At 52.0% G+C, this 16,164-nt stretch overlaps 1 pseudogene across 1 annotated transcript; it reads left to right on the forward strand.

The window, feature by feature from the left end:
- Positions 1–1,476: 1,476 nt before the first annotated feature.
- On the forward strand, positions 1,477–3,361 carry LOC306649492 (peroxisomal targeting signal 1 receptor-like; annotated as a pseudogene). Its single transcript has one exon. The product of its transcript is annotated as a peroxisomal targeting signal 1 receptor-like (transcript).
- Positions 3,362–16,164: the final 12,803 nt, after the last annotated feature.

Raw genomic sequence — 16,164 nt, forward strand, 5'->3', positions numbered from 1 at the left:
GTAGGAGAAGAAAGGAAAAGGTGTTTGTTTATCAAACAACCGGTCTACGCAGGTACCCAGCTAGACTATTTCACTTAGTCCCTAAACAACCCCAGCAGGTGGGCACTGCTGTCCCCATTTTGGAGATGAGGGAAACGGAGGCTCTGAGACATTGGTAACTTACCCAAGTCACATAGCTGGTAACTCTGGGAAAAAGTCGACACTCAACTCCAAGCCTCCAAGCCCAGGTCTGTGAGACCCCCCACGCAGCACCCCGGGGATCCCGCTCCAGCGAGCCCCTGCATCCCAGCCTCCCTCACCCAGCTCCCGTGTGACACCTTTATCTGTGAGGTCGAGTCAGGGCCTCAGGGCCCGTGATCCTCTGGGGCCCACCGTCTCTTCCTGCTGGCCCCTGCTCCCCAAGCTCCTGCAGGCCTCGCCTGAGCCATCCTGCCCTCTCTTTCTCCACGAAGCTCAGCACTGCTGTCTGGAACACATTTTCCCAGCTGGGGAAAAAGAAATCAAAAATGTTCCGGCACAAGCTACCCTTTTCACCCGTGGCTAGAATTTCCCCACAGAAGAGCAGTAATCTCCAAAGCTATACTGAAGCCAGCCTGGAGACTTGGCCCTCCTCAGTCAAGGTGTCCTGAGCTTGTCCTGTGGACCCGCAGCTGGCCGGGGGCTGGCTCGGGGCTGGCGGACAAGGAGGGAGGGGCTGCAGGCTCCTCCATGGGAGCACGGAGTTCCCCTACTTCAGCCTGGCCAGGGATTGGGGAAGACTGTCCAAAAGATGGAGAGTGGGGGGATTGACGATGGGCATTCCCAGAGCAAAGACCCCAAAGGAGGACATGGTCTTCGCAGAACACCCAACAGCCTGGTGGCTGGCACAGTAGGAAGCAAAAGGGACTGTGAGGTGGCCACTGGGATCAAGGCTGCCTGGTGTCCCTCCCCCTCCCCAGGAAGTGACTCTCTGGGTCTCCGTTTCATGATCTGAAAATGGAGCCACCTTGCCACCTCCCCCGCAGGCTGCTGGGAAGATCGGAGAGGTTAGAGTGCAGCAGGTGACTAGCAGAGAGCGCTGGGCCCCAGGGGCGCGCAGACGGGTCCCAGAGCTCCCCTTGCCCCTGCCGTGGCCTGGGGGGTCCCAGTGGAGGGCCGGCAGCAGTGATGGGTGGCCGCGATGCGGGAGGAGTGGGCTGGGGTCAGCAGAGGCGGGAGGGGCTCAGGTGATTTGGGAGGGAAGGAATGGCTCACCACCTAAAGGGGTGTTGGGTCGGGTGTACAGCCAGGCAGCATTCCCATTCTCCCCTGCCCAGCCAGTGTCCCCGTCTAGTCTGGCTGATGAGGCGCCCCCCGCAAGCCTCTGGTGTCCAGGCCCTATGCAGGGTGGCCTTCGGCCTGTCCTGCCCTTGAGACCACAGTGGTGACAGCTGAAGCAGGAGAGGGTGGCTTTTGAGGGGAGGGCACCGGCTCCCTTCCGACTCCTGGCAGAGAGAGCTGGTGGTCACCATGGCAATGCCGGAGCTGGTGGAGGCCGAAGGCAGGGTGCCAACCCGCTCATGAAGCTGGCCAGCCACTTCACCCAGGTCAAGGCCCTTCTGCAGGAGGGACTGAGGCCTGGCCCCTGGCCTCCTGGAACCCCAGCCTCTGAGAGGGACTCCAAGCCTTTGGGAGTAGCCTCTGAAGGTGAGTGGGTGACCGAATTCCCGCAGGACCAGAATGCACCGCTTGTTTCCCGTGCCCCCCCGCCCAGACCCTCAAGATGGAGGACCTCCTGGCAGAGACGCAGGAGATTCACCAGTCAAACTTCCGCCAGGCCCCCCAGAGAGCCCCTGGTGTGGCAGACTTGGCCTGCTCTGAGAACTGGGCTTAGGACTTTCTTGTGCCAGGAGATGCTGTGGACGTGACTCAGGATTGCAATGAGACCGACTGGTCCCAAGAATTCGTCCCTGAAGTTACAGCCCCCTTGTCTGCGTGCCCTGCCCTTGGAGCAGTCTAAGGAGAAGCTGTGACTGGGAGAACCCAGGGAACAGCCACCATCGGTAGGATGAATAGCCTCCTGAGACAGATCTGCAGCACGTGGCCAGTGACTCTGTGGCCATGCTGGAAGACCCCAAATTGGCTAATTCTGAGTTCCTGGAATTTGGGTGGCAGATTGGCAAGGGGCAGATATCCCTGGAGTCCACTGCAGGGTCCAGCGGAGCTCAGGCAGAACAGTGGGCAGCCGAGTTTATTCAGCAGCAGGGGACATCAGATGCCTGGGTTGACCAGTTCACAGGTCCAGTAAATATGTCTGCACTTGACATGGAGTTTGAACAGCCGCGTTGGCTACAGAGTTGCAGGCAGAGCGGGAGGAGATGGCAACACGGGATGCCGAGATGCCCACCCAGCCTTCTGACTGTGAGGACCTCACAGGCTTGGTGTGATAAGGGTACCTGTAGGAGGAGAACCCCCTGCAGGACCATCCTCAGCCTTTGGAAGAAGGGCTACGGGACTTCAGGAGGGGGCCTGCCAAACGCTGTGCTGCCTTTGAGGCTGCTGTGCAGCAGGACCCTAAGCACCTGGCAGCCTGGCAGTGTCTGGGTACTACTCAGGCAGGGGATGAGCAAGGACTTTCAGCCATCCATGCTCTGCGGAGGAGTCTGGAGCTAAAGCCAGGTAACCGGTCAGCACCCATGTTGCTGGCTGGGCGCTTCAGCAGTGAGTCCCGCGGTGACCGGCCTGTGGAATGTGCGAGACTGGCCGAGTTCCACACCAGCCGTGCCCATCCAGGGAATCCTGGTGAAGAAGAACGGGTGGGGCAGGACCGGGCCCAGCAAGCGCGTCTTGGGGTCTCTGCTGCCTGGCTCCTGTTTCTGGAAGTGAAAGCTCTCCCCCGCCGCTGTGCGCCTGGCCCTGACTCCCGTCGACCCTGCTGTGCGGTGTGGCTCAGGGGTGCTCTGCAACCTGAGGGGGAGCATGACAGGGCCGTGGGCCGTTCCCAGCTGCTCGTCCCAGCGACCAGTTGCTGTGGAATAAGCTGGGGCACCCTGGCCAATGGAAACCAGAGCGACAAAGCAGCAGCTGGGCACCGCGGGGGCCCTTGAGTGGCCACATCGGGTCTCGTTGCAGCCGGGCTGCATTAACCTCGGGGGCTCACCCGGAGGCTGCGGAGCACTCTCTGGAGGCCCTGGGCATGCAGAGGAAGAGCCGGGGCCCTCGGGCTGCGGATCAGAAAACACCTGGAACACACTGTGTTCGGCGTCGTTGGGCCAGTCACGCCTACAGGGCAGCGGACTGCAGACACCGGAATCCATCCGCCCTCCTGTTTGGCCTGCCCCAGGGACAGTGGGATGGGCGGCCTGTGAGTGTCTGCTCCGAGGGGTCTCTGCTCTGGATGTGACTCCCTCCCCCTCGGTGGGCCTGCCATGGGGGTGGGCTGAGGACCACCAGCGGTAGGCCTCCCGGGAACGCCTCAGTGTAGGGACCGACCGTCTGTGTTCTTGGTCCTGCACGACTGTAGGGAACGGAGCTGTTGTCGGAGCCCCCCGGTAACCCAAGGCTCCACGTCCGGCTGCAGATCCCTCTCTGCTCCTCAGCCCTTTCTTGGTGCTGCTTTCAGAGGAGGACCCAAGGACATAGGGTGACTGCTGTCATCCACTGCGTTTCTGACGGGGTCCACTTTTACTTGGAATTGGTAGGAGCCCCGCAGCCTAGGCAGTCAGTCGTGTGCAGGAGGCTCTTCTGCCCTGCATCCCTACCCGGGCCGGTCTGGACGGGCCGTGTTAGAAGCCGGTCCTTTGGATTAAAACGTCGAGTTAGGCCTGCAGAGCGGAGTTTTGGCGGGTCCTCACAGTTTTGTGGTTCTCGGGCCTCCCCTGGCCATGGGCTTGGATTCCCTGTGAGCGCGATGCCTTCGCAGTCATGCCAGCCGTTCTAGGTGGGGGTCCTCAGGAAGAGCTAGGGCCGCAGAGCGGGTGGGCGTGGGGTAGGCAGGGAGCGGACTAGGTGGGGTCCGATTCGGGGCTCCATCCTGGGGCCTTCGGTGGAAGGATACGGGGGTGTGGTGAACGTAGCCTTCCTCCACTTGGAAAGATTTGTGAGTAGCAATTGAGCTAACTCTTGTAGAAAGTTGGTTCGCAAATTGCAGTCTTGCCAAACTCCTGGTAGAGAGGGGTTCAGTGTTCCCATAAGCCTTTGCTAGGCTTCTTGAAATGTTTCTAGGGGAGAGGGTTATAAAACCCCGTTCCCCCACATCACCTCCAGAAGGTGCAGCTTGGGTACTTCCCAACTCTTCCCCGCTGGGGAGATGCAGAAATGGCCAGAAATGACCGCCAAGCCTCTTGCTTTGTCTCCAGGAACGAATGGTCAGAATGTGGTTTTTTTTGACTACCATGGTCCCAAGGTTCCATCCTGACCTTTATTTTTCTTTGCATGAATAGGCGTCAATGATTTAAAAATGAAACTAAAATATCTGTATGGAAAATAAATGAAACTAATTTGGGGAAAAAATGAAGCACGCGGCGGGCATGGAGCGCCTGGGCTACGCTGCACCGCGGGGCGGTCCGGGTAGGAATGTTCTGGTGCCCAGGCTCCGGAATCCAATCTGGGGAGAGGCTGGACCTCCACAAGCCCTCCCTGCCCCGCGCCCCTCAGATCAGGTTTGCAAAGTGTTCCCAGATGAAAGGAGCCGCCAGTGAGCCACATAATCAAAGTGTGTTTGTGAGATCTGAAGGCGCGTGGTGCATCATCATCTGGGAGAGAGAAAAATGCCAGTCGGAGGGAGAATAAAAGGAACAAAAGATCACAAAGCAGAGAAGGGAGAACCTGCCAGTAGCCGCCTCACCCCCAGGGTGCGGGTGTTGCTGCTGGGGGAGGCGTTGAGTAAGCCTGTCCTGGGTCCCCAGCCCCCACAGGGAAGCTGATGCCTAGCCGGGCTGCCGGGGACCCCACAGGCGGGATTCAGTCCCACTTCTGCTCAAGACTAAGACCCCCTGAAGAGGCTTGGTGTCTTTCCTGACCCTGTTCTTTTCTCATCCTGCAGACTGTTCCCCATCCGACCGCCCGGAATTTCCAACCAAGCATGTTCTTGCCCAATGCGGTGGGTGACACCCAGAGGACCCTCTGAAGCAAACAAGAAAGCATCTTCGTGACCGCTGCCCTCGTCATCCTTCACGCAGTGAACGGGAGCCAGGCCCTCCATCATGCCACCATTCTACTGAGCATCAAGAACGGCACCAAGACGGTTTCAAGGTGCCACTAGGAAAATAGCACGGGGAGTCCCCTTCGTTCCTCGGGATGGAAAGAAATCTGCTAGGATAAACTAAGAAACTGAAATGCTTCACACCAGTGCGTCACCCAGGTGGGGCTGGACAGAGTAGAAGGTTACCTACCCTAGCTGGGTGCAGTGGCACATGCCTGTGATCCCAGCGCTCTGGAGGCTGAGGCGGGAGGATCGATAGTTCAAAGCCTGCCTCAACCAACTTAGTGAGGCCCTATGCAACTTAGTGAGGCCCTGTCTTTAAATAAAATATGAAATATTTAAAAAGCTTAACTCAGTGGTTAAGCGCCCCTGGGTTCAATCCCTTGTACCAAAAAAAAAAAAAAAAAAAGTTACCTCCCCTGGGTGTCACTACCGGGCTCAAAGGGATGTTGCAGTTGTTTGAACACATCAGATATACTGGTTTTGCCTTTTGTGAGCTCACACTGCCTGATACAGTGGGAGGAGCCAGGGCAAGGTAGCTAAAATATGATCCACCAACATGCCTCACATTTAGTCTTAGGTTCATTCCGTGAAGTGACATATTGCAATGAAAACAAACAAAACTCTCTGGACACAGCATAGATTCATTTTATAATATCAAGCAGAAAATACACAAACACCGAAGAATACACATAGCACGGTGCTATTTAAAGTTCAAGGCAGGCAAAACTGAACTGGGCTGGCGGCAGGGGGGCTCCATCTGTCTTGGCATCACTGCCTCCTTGCTTGGCTAGGAAAAAAACAAAACCAAAATCAGTAATCAGTGTCCACTCTGGAAAGAAACAGAGTTCAAATAAAATAGGAATAGAAATCTACAGGAATGCCAGGTGTGATGGTCATGGCTGTGATCCCAGCGCCTGGGGAGACTGAGGCAGGAGGATCGCAAGTTCAAAGCCAGCCTCAGCAACTTAGCCTGGCCCTAAGCAACTTAGGGAGGTCCTGCCTCAAATAAGAAACTAAAAGGACCAGGAGTGTGACTCAGTGCCAGAATACCCTGGGTTCCATGCAGTACTGCAAAAAATAAAAAATTTAAAAAAGGAGGGGAGGAAGGAATTGGATAGGAGACCCAAAGGAGCCTCTGGGCTAACGTCAGCCTCCCAGCCCAGCCTGACGCTCCTGCTGGGCCTTATTCACGGGAGATGCGCCCCGACCCTTGACTGCCAGCAGACTGAGGAGGTCCTACAAGAACTGTTAGGTGGGAGGCAGAGGATGAAAAGGCACAAGGCCACTCAAAATCTTCCAGCAGCTTTGGTGGCCTCCCCCTGGGTCCTGGGGTAAACAGGAAGACAGAAAACAGAGTGGACTGTGACACAGTGGAAATGTTTATTATTCTCCAGACGCCAGGCACAGAAAGAACAGGGCTACTCCTGGAGCTCATCGCAGGAGGGACACTTTGATCCGGATCTCTGCGCTCCGTTGAAACCTCTTCTCCCCTCTAAGTGGGCGGCCTGTGAACGGCTCTGAAGGCACCTCTTCCCCGGGCACCAGCACAACAGCGCCTCCAGTGGCTGGCCTGGCGTCTCCAGCATCCCTTTGTCTCATGCCCAGGACCATGTCTCATGCAGCTTCCTCATGCAAGAGACAGACGTAAGCAAATAAGAACAATGTGCAGACGGCAACAGGTCTGTGAAGACAACAGAACAGGAAGCACGCTGGGTGCCTGCCGAGGCAAACGCCTGTCGTCCCAGCGGCTCAGGAGGCTGAGGCAGGAGGATCAAGTTCAAAACCAGCCTCAGCAACTCAGTGAGGCCCTGAGCAACTTTGCAAGACCCTGTCTCAAATTTAAAAAAATAAAAATAAAAAATTTTAAAGGATGGGGATGTGGCTCAGTGGTTAAGCACCCCTGGGTTCAATTCTTGGAACAAAAAAAAAAAAAAAAAAATGAACTCATGCCCAGGTAGGTGAACCTTGAACACATTATGCTCAGTGAAAGAAGCCAGGCATAAGGGGACAGGCATGAATGTGGCCAGGGTAGAGAAGAAGAGCATTGAGCGCCTCCCCTGGAGCTCTTCACAGGTGACATTGTGACCTCCTTGTGGCTTTGCACCAGGAGCACGTCATGCCAATTTTTCAAATCGCTAAAAGCGTCAGTTCGATTCTCTGGCTAAGGGGCCGCGCTGGGAGTCACACGCCCTGGTGGCCTCTTTTTCTCCCGCAGTGGACTATGAGCCTGGGAGGGATTCTTCGGGAGTCGGGGGCCTGTCTCCCGACACTTTCTCCCAGTGACTTTCATGTGCTGGGTGATTCTCATGGGATCAGTCCTGCTGACCAGGCCCGTCTGGTTCCATCCACCCTTGCCACAGGTACTCACCAAGCTCCTCGCCCGCACCCTCGCTTTAGAAAGCTCGTATCTCGGGATCCTTCTGGACGGGTGCACTGTGCTTTTGAACTGCCACGCTCACGTGCATGAGCATCGCCATTTTGAAGCATGGGTCCAGTGGCATCGAGGACGGTCACAGTGCTGTGAATTATCCCTTGCAACTGGTTCCAAAAGGAGATTTGGGCTTTCTTAAGCAGTCACTTCCCATTCTCCTTCCCCTCAGCCCCTGATAACTGTCAGAGGGCTGAGGCTGCCTAGAAACCCAGGCAGCACGGAGGTCGCCCTTCAAACCCTGATTCCTGCAACTGTGCAAGGAAGATTTCAGACTTGTCTCTCGGAGTGACAGACATGAGTTTCGCAGAAGGGATGGGAGAGGGGAAAGGGGGACACTCTCAAGGGAGAAAGTGGGTCCGGCCCTGCAGTTTTACTGGGAGTCCCAGGGAAGTTTCCAGAGAGTCCCACCCAGGCCCACCTTTTTGACTTTTGACTGACAGCCTAGGACCTGCTTGGACCACCTCCCGAGGAGGAGGGTGTGACACTCACAGAGGGGGAGTTTTTAAGGACGCTGAGTCCTTCTGCTTTGGCCTCAATTTCCTGCTCATGAATCAATTTAATGCCCCTTGAATCACTTGCCTGCTTGCTTGTTTTTCTCCATAAGCTTTCCTGCTGAGGGTCTGGATGTTTGGGTTGCCAGGGTGATGGGGGGTTGTGGCAGTTGTAGTGATAAGGGAAGGTCCAGGCCACCTGGTAGGGTGTGACATAAACTTAGCCAACTTTTTCTTTAGGGGATGTAATTATGGCTGGAGGGAGGCTTTGACCTACCAAGCCCCCACCTCACAGATGCCTACTGCCAGATAAGGCCCCCTGTGGCTCTCAGTGGACCTTTCTTGTCCTCCCCTGCTCCCCTATTTGTGGCTGACAAGCTACCAGTAACCAGGAATCTGTTTATTGTCTCTGTTTATTGGATTTGCTTTTCTGGGCATTTCATGTAAATGAAATCATCCAAGATGTGACCTTTTACATCTTGCTCTTTCACTGAGTGTGTGGTTTTAGGGTTCGAGCATGTGGTCACATGTGTCAGAACTTTGCTCCTTTTTATAGTTGAATACTTTTCCATAGGAAGGATTAGCACATGCTGTTCAGTCTTCCATTGATGGACATTCGGGTTGCATCCATCCGTTCTTTACCTGTTATGATCATTGCTATTGTGAACATTCATCAACCAGCATTTGTTTGCAACCCTGGGAATGGAAGTTGTTTTTATTCAGGGTGTCATATCTTGGTCTCTACGCATTTTGTTGTTCATATTGTCCCACGCTGGACCTTTGAGAGCATCTTTATATCTTCATTTTTTTCCCTTTTTTAATTTTTTATTTTATTTGTTCTAATTAGCTGTACATGACAGTAGAATGCATTTTGATAGATCATACATCAGTGGAATATAATCTCTCATTTTTCTGATTGTACACATTGCAAGATCACATGGGTCATGCAGTCATACATGCACATGAGGAAATCATGTCTGTTTCACTCTGCTATCCTTCCTTCCCCCATGCCCCTCCCCCTCCCTTCACTCCCCTCTACCTAATATACAGTAACTCTATTCTTCTATTCTTCCCTATTCCCCACCTTATTGTGAATTAGCTTCCGCATATCAGAGAAAACATTCGGCCTTTGGTTTTTTTGGGTTTGGCTCATCTCACTTAGCATTATATTCTCTACTCCATTCATTTCCCAGCAAGTGCCATAATTTCATTCCTGGTTAAAGCTGAGTAGTATTCCATCCTGTATGTGTGTGTGTGTGTGTGTGTGTGTGTGTGTGTGTGTGTGTGTGTATCACATTTTCTTTATCCATTCATCTGTTGAAGGACACCTAGGTTGGTTCCATAGTTTAGCTATTGTGAGTTGAGCTGCTATAAATATTGATGTGGCTGTGTCACTGTAGTGTGCTGATTTTAAGTCCTTTGAGTATAAACCTAGGAGTGGGATAGCTGGGTCAAATGGTGGTTCCATTCCAAGTTTTCTGAGGAATCTCCATACTGCTTTACATAATTGTTGCACCAATTTGGTACACTCATACCACCAGCAAGGTATGAGTGTACCTTTTTCCCACATCCTCACCAACATTTATTATTGCTTGTATTCCTGATAATTGCCATTCTGATTGGAGTGAGATGAGATCTTAGAGTCGTTTTGATTTGCATTTCTGTAATTGCTAGAGACGTTGAACATTTTTTCATATATTTGTTGATCAATTGTATATGTTCTTCTGCGAAGTGTCTGTTCAGTTCCTTAGCCCGTTTATTGATTGGGTTCTTTGTTTTTTTTGGTGTTAAGTTTCTTGAGTTCTTTATTATACCACCATTCCACCTGTTCTGTGTCATTCATTCTCACGGCCACATTTTAAAGTTAAATATTTTATCAGTAGTCAAGAAATTAGAAAATGAAGTTACAGAGAGGTCCTCGTCCAAGTCCCTAGCATGTGAAAAGCTCTCCGAAGGTAGGTCTTGAAGAAATGAACGTGTTTAATGGATGGCCAAGCAGGGGGTGGAACCCAGGTCTGAGCCCTGGAGGTCCTCCCCAGGTCTCTGCACAGATCCAGGAACCGGAGCGGCCGCTGCTGTGCACTGGAAGTTGCCACTGTGGTTAGCTGGCGGGAGGCAGGAGGCAGGAGGCAGAATCACAGTCACCTGCTGTCAGCAGTCCCTGGAGACAAGCTCTCTCTCCAGGAGGACAAAGCCTCCCAGGGTTCATGGGAAACACCCCAAGCCTTGGTAAATGCATAGCCTTGGGAGAAAGGTGGCTCCAAATCACTTGGCTAATAACAATTGCCTGGTGGCCATTTCCTTCTCTCTGTCCAGGTGATGGGAGGAGAGGACGGTCCAGCTTCTGTAAGCTCATGTCTTAACCCTTGCCTCACCACGCCCAGGGGAGCCTCCCACAGGGAAGACCTGCGGGGTCTGCTGAGAAGGGCCTTTGCTCCAAGGCTCACTGGGACTGTACCCTGTGCACCCCGTTCCTGCTGCACATTGCGGTGATGCCCAGCAAGGTCCTTCACCTCTCAGCCTTGAGAGTGTTAGTGAGGGTGAAGGAAGAACTTAGAGGCAAGGAGGCCAGCCAAGCCTTGCCCCAGCTGCCACCCAGCACAGCCCTGCAAGGAAGCACTGACTTCCTTTACCTCTATTTCAAAGATGAATCGATGCATTGCAAACTACCCCAGAATTTAGAGGCTAAACTGCAACCCTCCTCTAATATTCATGAATTCCACGAGGCGATGTGTTAGTCCATTCAGGATGCTGTAACAAACACCACGGTCTGGGTGGTCTACACACAACAGAAATGTCACCCAGTTCTAGAGACGGAGAAACCCTAGATCAAGGCACCAGCAGATTCCGTACCCGGTGAGGGTCCACTTCCTGCTGAAGGGACTCAATTGAACCAACCTGACCCCATCTTAGGAAAGAGCCTCCATCTCACTCAGGCCCCCAACCCCCCAAAGAACAAAACAGCCCACTCCCAGAACAATCATAGTGCAAGAGGACAGTCCCTATGAGCTCAGAAGTTCCTGTTCTGCGATCATGCCCACCCCTGACCTATCCCTAACAAGGTCAGATACACCCCACATACCCTTCCCCAATCCCGAAACGCTAAGGCATGAAACCTCCCACTTGCAGTCCCCAACTCCCTGCTTGTGGTTTTCTCCTATTAAAAAGAAACCCTTGTAATGATCGAGGCTGCTCCTCCTCCGCCCGCTGCATTGGCACCTTGAATGACAGTCCAGACTCGAGTCTGCTAATAAATGGTCCTTTTGCACTTGCATCGGACTCTGGCTCTCTGGTGGTCTTTGGGGGACTCGTCAGCCTGGGCATTTCACTGCTTAAGAGATAGTCATCTGTGTTCCCTCATGGGAGGCAGGAGGGAGCTCTCTAGGGCCTCTTCTTAGAAGGGCACTAATGGAAAACATGAGGGCCCCCTCCTCATGGCCTAACCACCTCCCCCCAACCCCACCTTCCATTACATCTTATTGGGGATTAGGTTTCAACACAGGAATACTGGGTGGGACACAAACATCCAGGCCACAGCAGTCAGGAGTTTGGATGGAACACAGCAGGGCCAGCTTATCTCTGCTCCACGACGTCTGGATCCTCAGCAGGGAGGACTCTATTGACTGGGGTAACTCACAGCCGGGCCAGAGCAGCTGTGTCCAGAACATGCATATCAAACCATATCCACTGTGGATCAAATCGTTTCTCTCTAAAAGATATATCCAAGTCCTACCCTGCACCTGTGAATGTGACCTTATTTGGAAATAGGGTCTTTGCAGATGTAATTAATAAGATGAAGTTGTCTGGATTAGGTGGGCCTGACATCCTTAAAAAAGAGGGAAACTCGGGCATGGATGCAGAAGACACAGGGACGATGGCATGTGACATCAGAGGCAAGTATGGGAGTGACAGGTCTGTAAGCCAAGAATTGCCTGGAGCTTCCAGAAGCTAAGAGAGAAGCCAGGAAGGTATCGTAGGCTGAACGCTGGTGTCCTCCGAGTTCCTCGGCTGAAGCTCTAAACCCCAGTGTGGCTGCGCTTGGAGATGGTGCCCTAAGGAAGCCATTAAAGTTAAATGAGATCATAAGGATGGAGACCTGACCCAATGGGATTAGTATCCTTATCCAAAGAGACACCTCACTTCCTCTTTCTCTGTACCATGCTTAGAAGAAGAGGTCATAGTAACCCACAGCAAGAAGGAAGCTGTCTGCTTCCCAAGGAGCAAGTCCCTACCAGCCACCAACCCTGCTGGCACCCTGAACTTGAACTTTTGGTCTCCAGAACTGGGGGAAGAAATTTCTCTTGTTTGTTATTGTTGTTGTTGTTGGTGGTGGTGGTGGTGGTGATAGTAGTAGTTTTTCAGAATTGGGGGTTGAACCCAGACACTTACCCATGCTAAGGGAAAGCTCTCCACCACTGAACTATACCCCTAACCCAAACTTCTCATTCTAAGTCACCAAATTTATGATACTCTGCTGTAGGTAGCTAATATGCCTCCAATGCACCCACCCACGAAAGGGAGGGCAGATTTGGTAGCTACGTAAAGAAAACCAGCATATGCTAATGGCGTGCTATGGGGCTTAACCAATAGAGGTCATGTGTGCAGATCTGTGGGCTTCTTGGTCTCTTGTGCAGTCCTCATTCTTTGAGCATGTGCTATGGCTGCCTTAGACAACTGCAAGTGACTCTTCAGTAAAATCCCCAAGAAACCACAGAATTCATAATACAGCCCTGTCCAACAGACCTTTCTGTGATAATAGAAATGTGTGAGCTGTCCAATATGGCGGTCATCAGCCACCTTTGGTTACTAAGCCCTTGAAATTCAATGGCAGAGGAACTAAATTTTTTATTTTATTACATTTTAACTCACTTAAATTTAAACTTAAAAACCATCTGAAGATAGTGACTACCCTACTGGATGGCCTGGTTCTTGAGAGCTATAATTTTCTCCTCCTCCTCATGAATGCCTTCTGCATGATGGAGAGAAGGAATACCCACAGAATGGAAGGAGGAGATCCCCTGTGGTGAGACCAGTCCCCAAGAGCTGTGGACCCTTGGGAATGTTACTTAACCTCCCTGCACCACCCTTTCCTTATCCGTAGAGTGGAGATGTTAGTATCCATAGTATCAGATCAGATTATTCTGGGAATTAAATGCATTTATAGACATGAAGCACTTTGAACAGTGCCTGGCACCTAGTACATGTCATGCAGCCTTCTCTTTGGTGGTCTCAGTTATGATTGCACTTTACTGAGCAAGATTATTTGATTGGTTTTTGTCTCCCTATTTGTTCAATGGGGGAAGGGTGCCCTCTATCACCCAGTGCTGCATTGCCAGCATGTAACAGTACTTCCTATGGAGTAAGTATTCAATAAAGAATGGATGATCCAGTGAGCCATCAATTATGGAGCTGCTTAGTCTATGAATCGGGGTTTTCTAGGCAAACCAGCTTCCATGTAAAGGGCTAACTAGTTAAGATTAGGTGTGATTGTAGGTAATAGAAAAGCTTTAACGGTCACTTAGACAAGATGGACAGTTATTCCCATCTCATTTAAAAGCCTGAGGGTGGGACTTCCAGGTGTGTGGTACAGAGACCCCACAAAGTCCTCAGGAAGCTTCCAGTAGTCATCCTTATGATGGGGCCCTCATGGCCCAAGAGGGTCAATTCAAGTTTCAGGTCACACAACAAATGGCGGAAGGGATAAAGAAGTAGAGACCAGGGTGCACCAACTCCTCTTAAGGCCAAGTCACTAGAACTGCTCCAGGACACTTCCTCTCACCTCCCATTAGCTGTCCCGGTAACTGTGAGTCATGCTAGTTCCAAGGAGGGCTGGGAAATGTAGTTTTTAATTCTTGGTAGGCTTAAGTCCAGCAAAACTGTCATACAACTATGGGAGACCAGGAGAATGAATACAGACCATGCCTCCTGGGTCAGGTGAGACAGGAAAGGTCAGCAGGACTCAGAAGGAGAATTTGAACTTGACCCCAAAAATGACAGGAAGCCTGTGAGAAAATAAAACACCTCAGCATCACAGGAATAAGCTGCCCAGACCCCAGCTTCTTAAAATACCTGAGTGCCCGAGAGATGGCCAGCGACATTGAATCTGCTTTTCTCCATCCTCTCTGCACACCTGTCCAACCTTCCTTCATCCAACAAAACTTCACAGTTCCTATGTTCTCGGACAAAATGGACGCTCCGCCCATTCTGCTAGAGCGCACATTCTGGTGGGGCAGGTGGACAAGAAGCACGTGAACAGGTAAAGCATCTAGTCTGCTAGCCCGTGAGAAGTGCTAAGGAGAAAGATTAAGGAGAGGACAGGGAGTGCCAGGCCAGGGGGAGGGTGCTGTCCTCTGCAGGGTGGTCGGGGAAGGCCTCTACACAGAGGCCACGCTGGAGCCAAGGCCTGGAGGAGGCGGGGAACCCAGGGAAGTGGTGGACATCTAGGGATGAAGCATCTCAAGCCTGCGGAACAGCCAGTGTGCAGGACTTGGAGGGGATCGTGGCGGGGCAGGGCAGCAAAGCTAGGGTGGCCGGGCGAGACGGGGATGGACAAGGATGAGAGTCTCACAGGTTTGACCAGAAGAGGGACTTGGTTTCTTTTTTACTGATTTTTTTTAATGGGTGCATTACAGTTATGTAAAAGTGGAATTCACTGGGAATTCTGTTTTTAGAGGATCAATCCTCTTGCTTTATTCTCACAAATTTGAAGACAAAAACTCCCAGGGGTGTGGACACCACCTCCCTCAGGCCCTTCCTTCCGACCCGCCCAATACCCCTCGGGTAACTGAGAGATCCCTCAGTGAACCAGAGAGACAGCTAGGACCTGACTCCCGTCCCCAGCTGCGCTGCTGTCTCTCAGTGTACTGTCCTAGGAGATCGCAGGAAATACAATCTGTTTCCTTTAAAATAATTTTTTTTTTCTTATTTGCGTTGCTTGGTCACCCTATCAACCCCCTGTGTTTTATCAACAATAGCCATGAAATTGATGTTGACTCATTTCTGTTTTGAAAAGAGAAATCTGTTTAGAAGTAATTAAACAAAGGGCACCAGCTGAGGCTGTGTGTGTGTGTGTGTGTGTGTGTGTGTGTGTGTGTGTGTATACACATGCTCAGTCAGACACAGGCACTTTATACCCGCGTCCCTACAGGCCTGTGTGTTGACAGTCGTGTGTTCACTGGGTCAGGAGGTCTGTGGTGGGCACAGCTGTGTGTCTACACATGTCTCTGAACACAGCAGTGTGAGGTGCATCCTCCATGGCTCCCCATCACCTGCACAGCAAATTCCAGAGTGTGCACAATGGATCAAAAGCTCTGACACTGGCTACCTTTGCATCCTGATTTCCAGCTACCCCTTCCCAGGTTCCTCCATTCCAGTCAGGCCAGCCTCTGTGCTGCCCCTAGAATATGCTTAACATGGTCCTGCCCTTGGGTTTTTGCCCAGGTTTTCCCTTCCACATGAATGCTCTGCCCCAAACGCCTGCATGGCTCTCTCCTCCTTTCATTCCACCTCCGTTCACCTCTTGCCATAACAGCCTGGCCTTCCCAGGCCACTTGATCCCTCTCCACACCCCCTCCTGTTCTTTGTATCACTCATTGCCACCTGGCACACTGTGCTTCTGTTATAGATCAGGTTATCCTCGGTCTCTCCCCCACCAGAATGAGGGCAGGAGCTTCTTCTTCCCTCCCACCCTGCGCCTGGAATAGTCTTATACCTGACAGGCACTTGACGAATATTTATTAAGAACAATTATCCCTCAATGACTCTTGTGGGTTAGGCAGATCTATAGGTGCACATTTGTGTGTATCTATCCAGGCACCTGCATGGGCACATTGGTGTGAAAAGATATATGTGGGTCCATCTGTGTGTGCCAGTGTGTCTACTTGAGCCTTGTGCATGTTAATGTGCCTCTGGAATTTGCTTGTCCTTTCTGGTTGAATACAGAACAGACTGATGCTGAGTTTTCAGCAAAGGCTGCAGTTTTTGTAAAGATGGGCAAGGCAGCTTCGGGCACTTAGAAACCCCTGCTTATTGGCCAGGAAGATGTGACAGTGATGAACATTCAGGATGGCCAGGCTCCC

The sequence above is a fragment of the Sciurus vulgaris genome, assembly GCF_902686455.1.
Source record: "Sciurus vulgaris genome assembly, chromosome: 18".
NCBI lineage: Eukaryota > Metazoa > Chordata > Mammalia > Rodentia > Sciuridae > Sciurus > Sciurus vulgaris.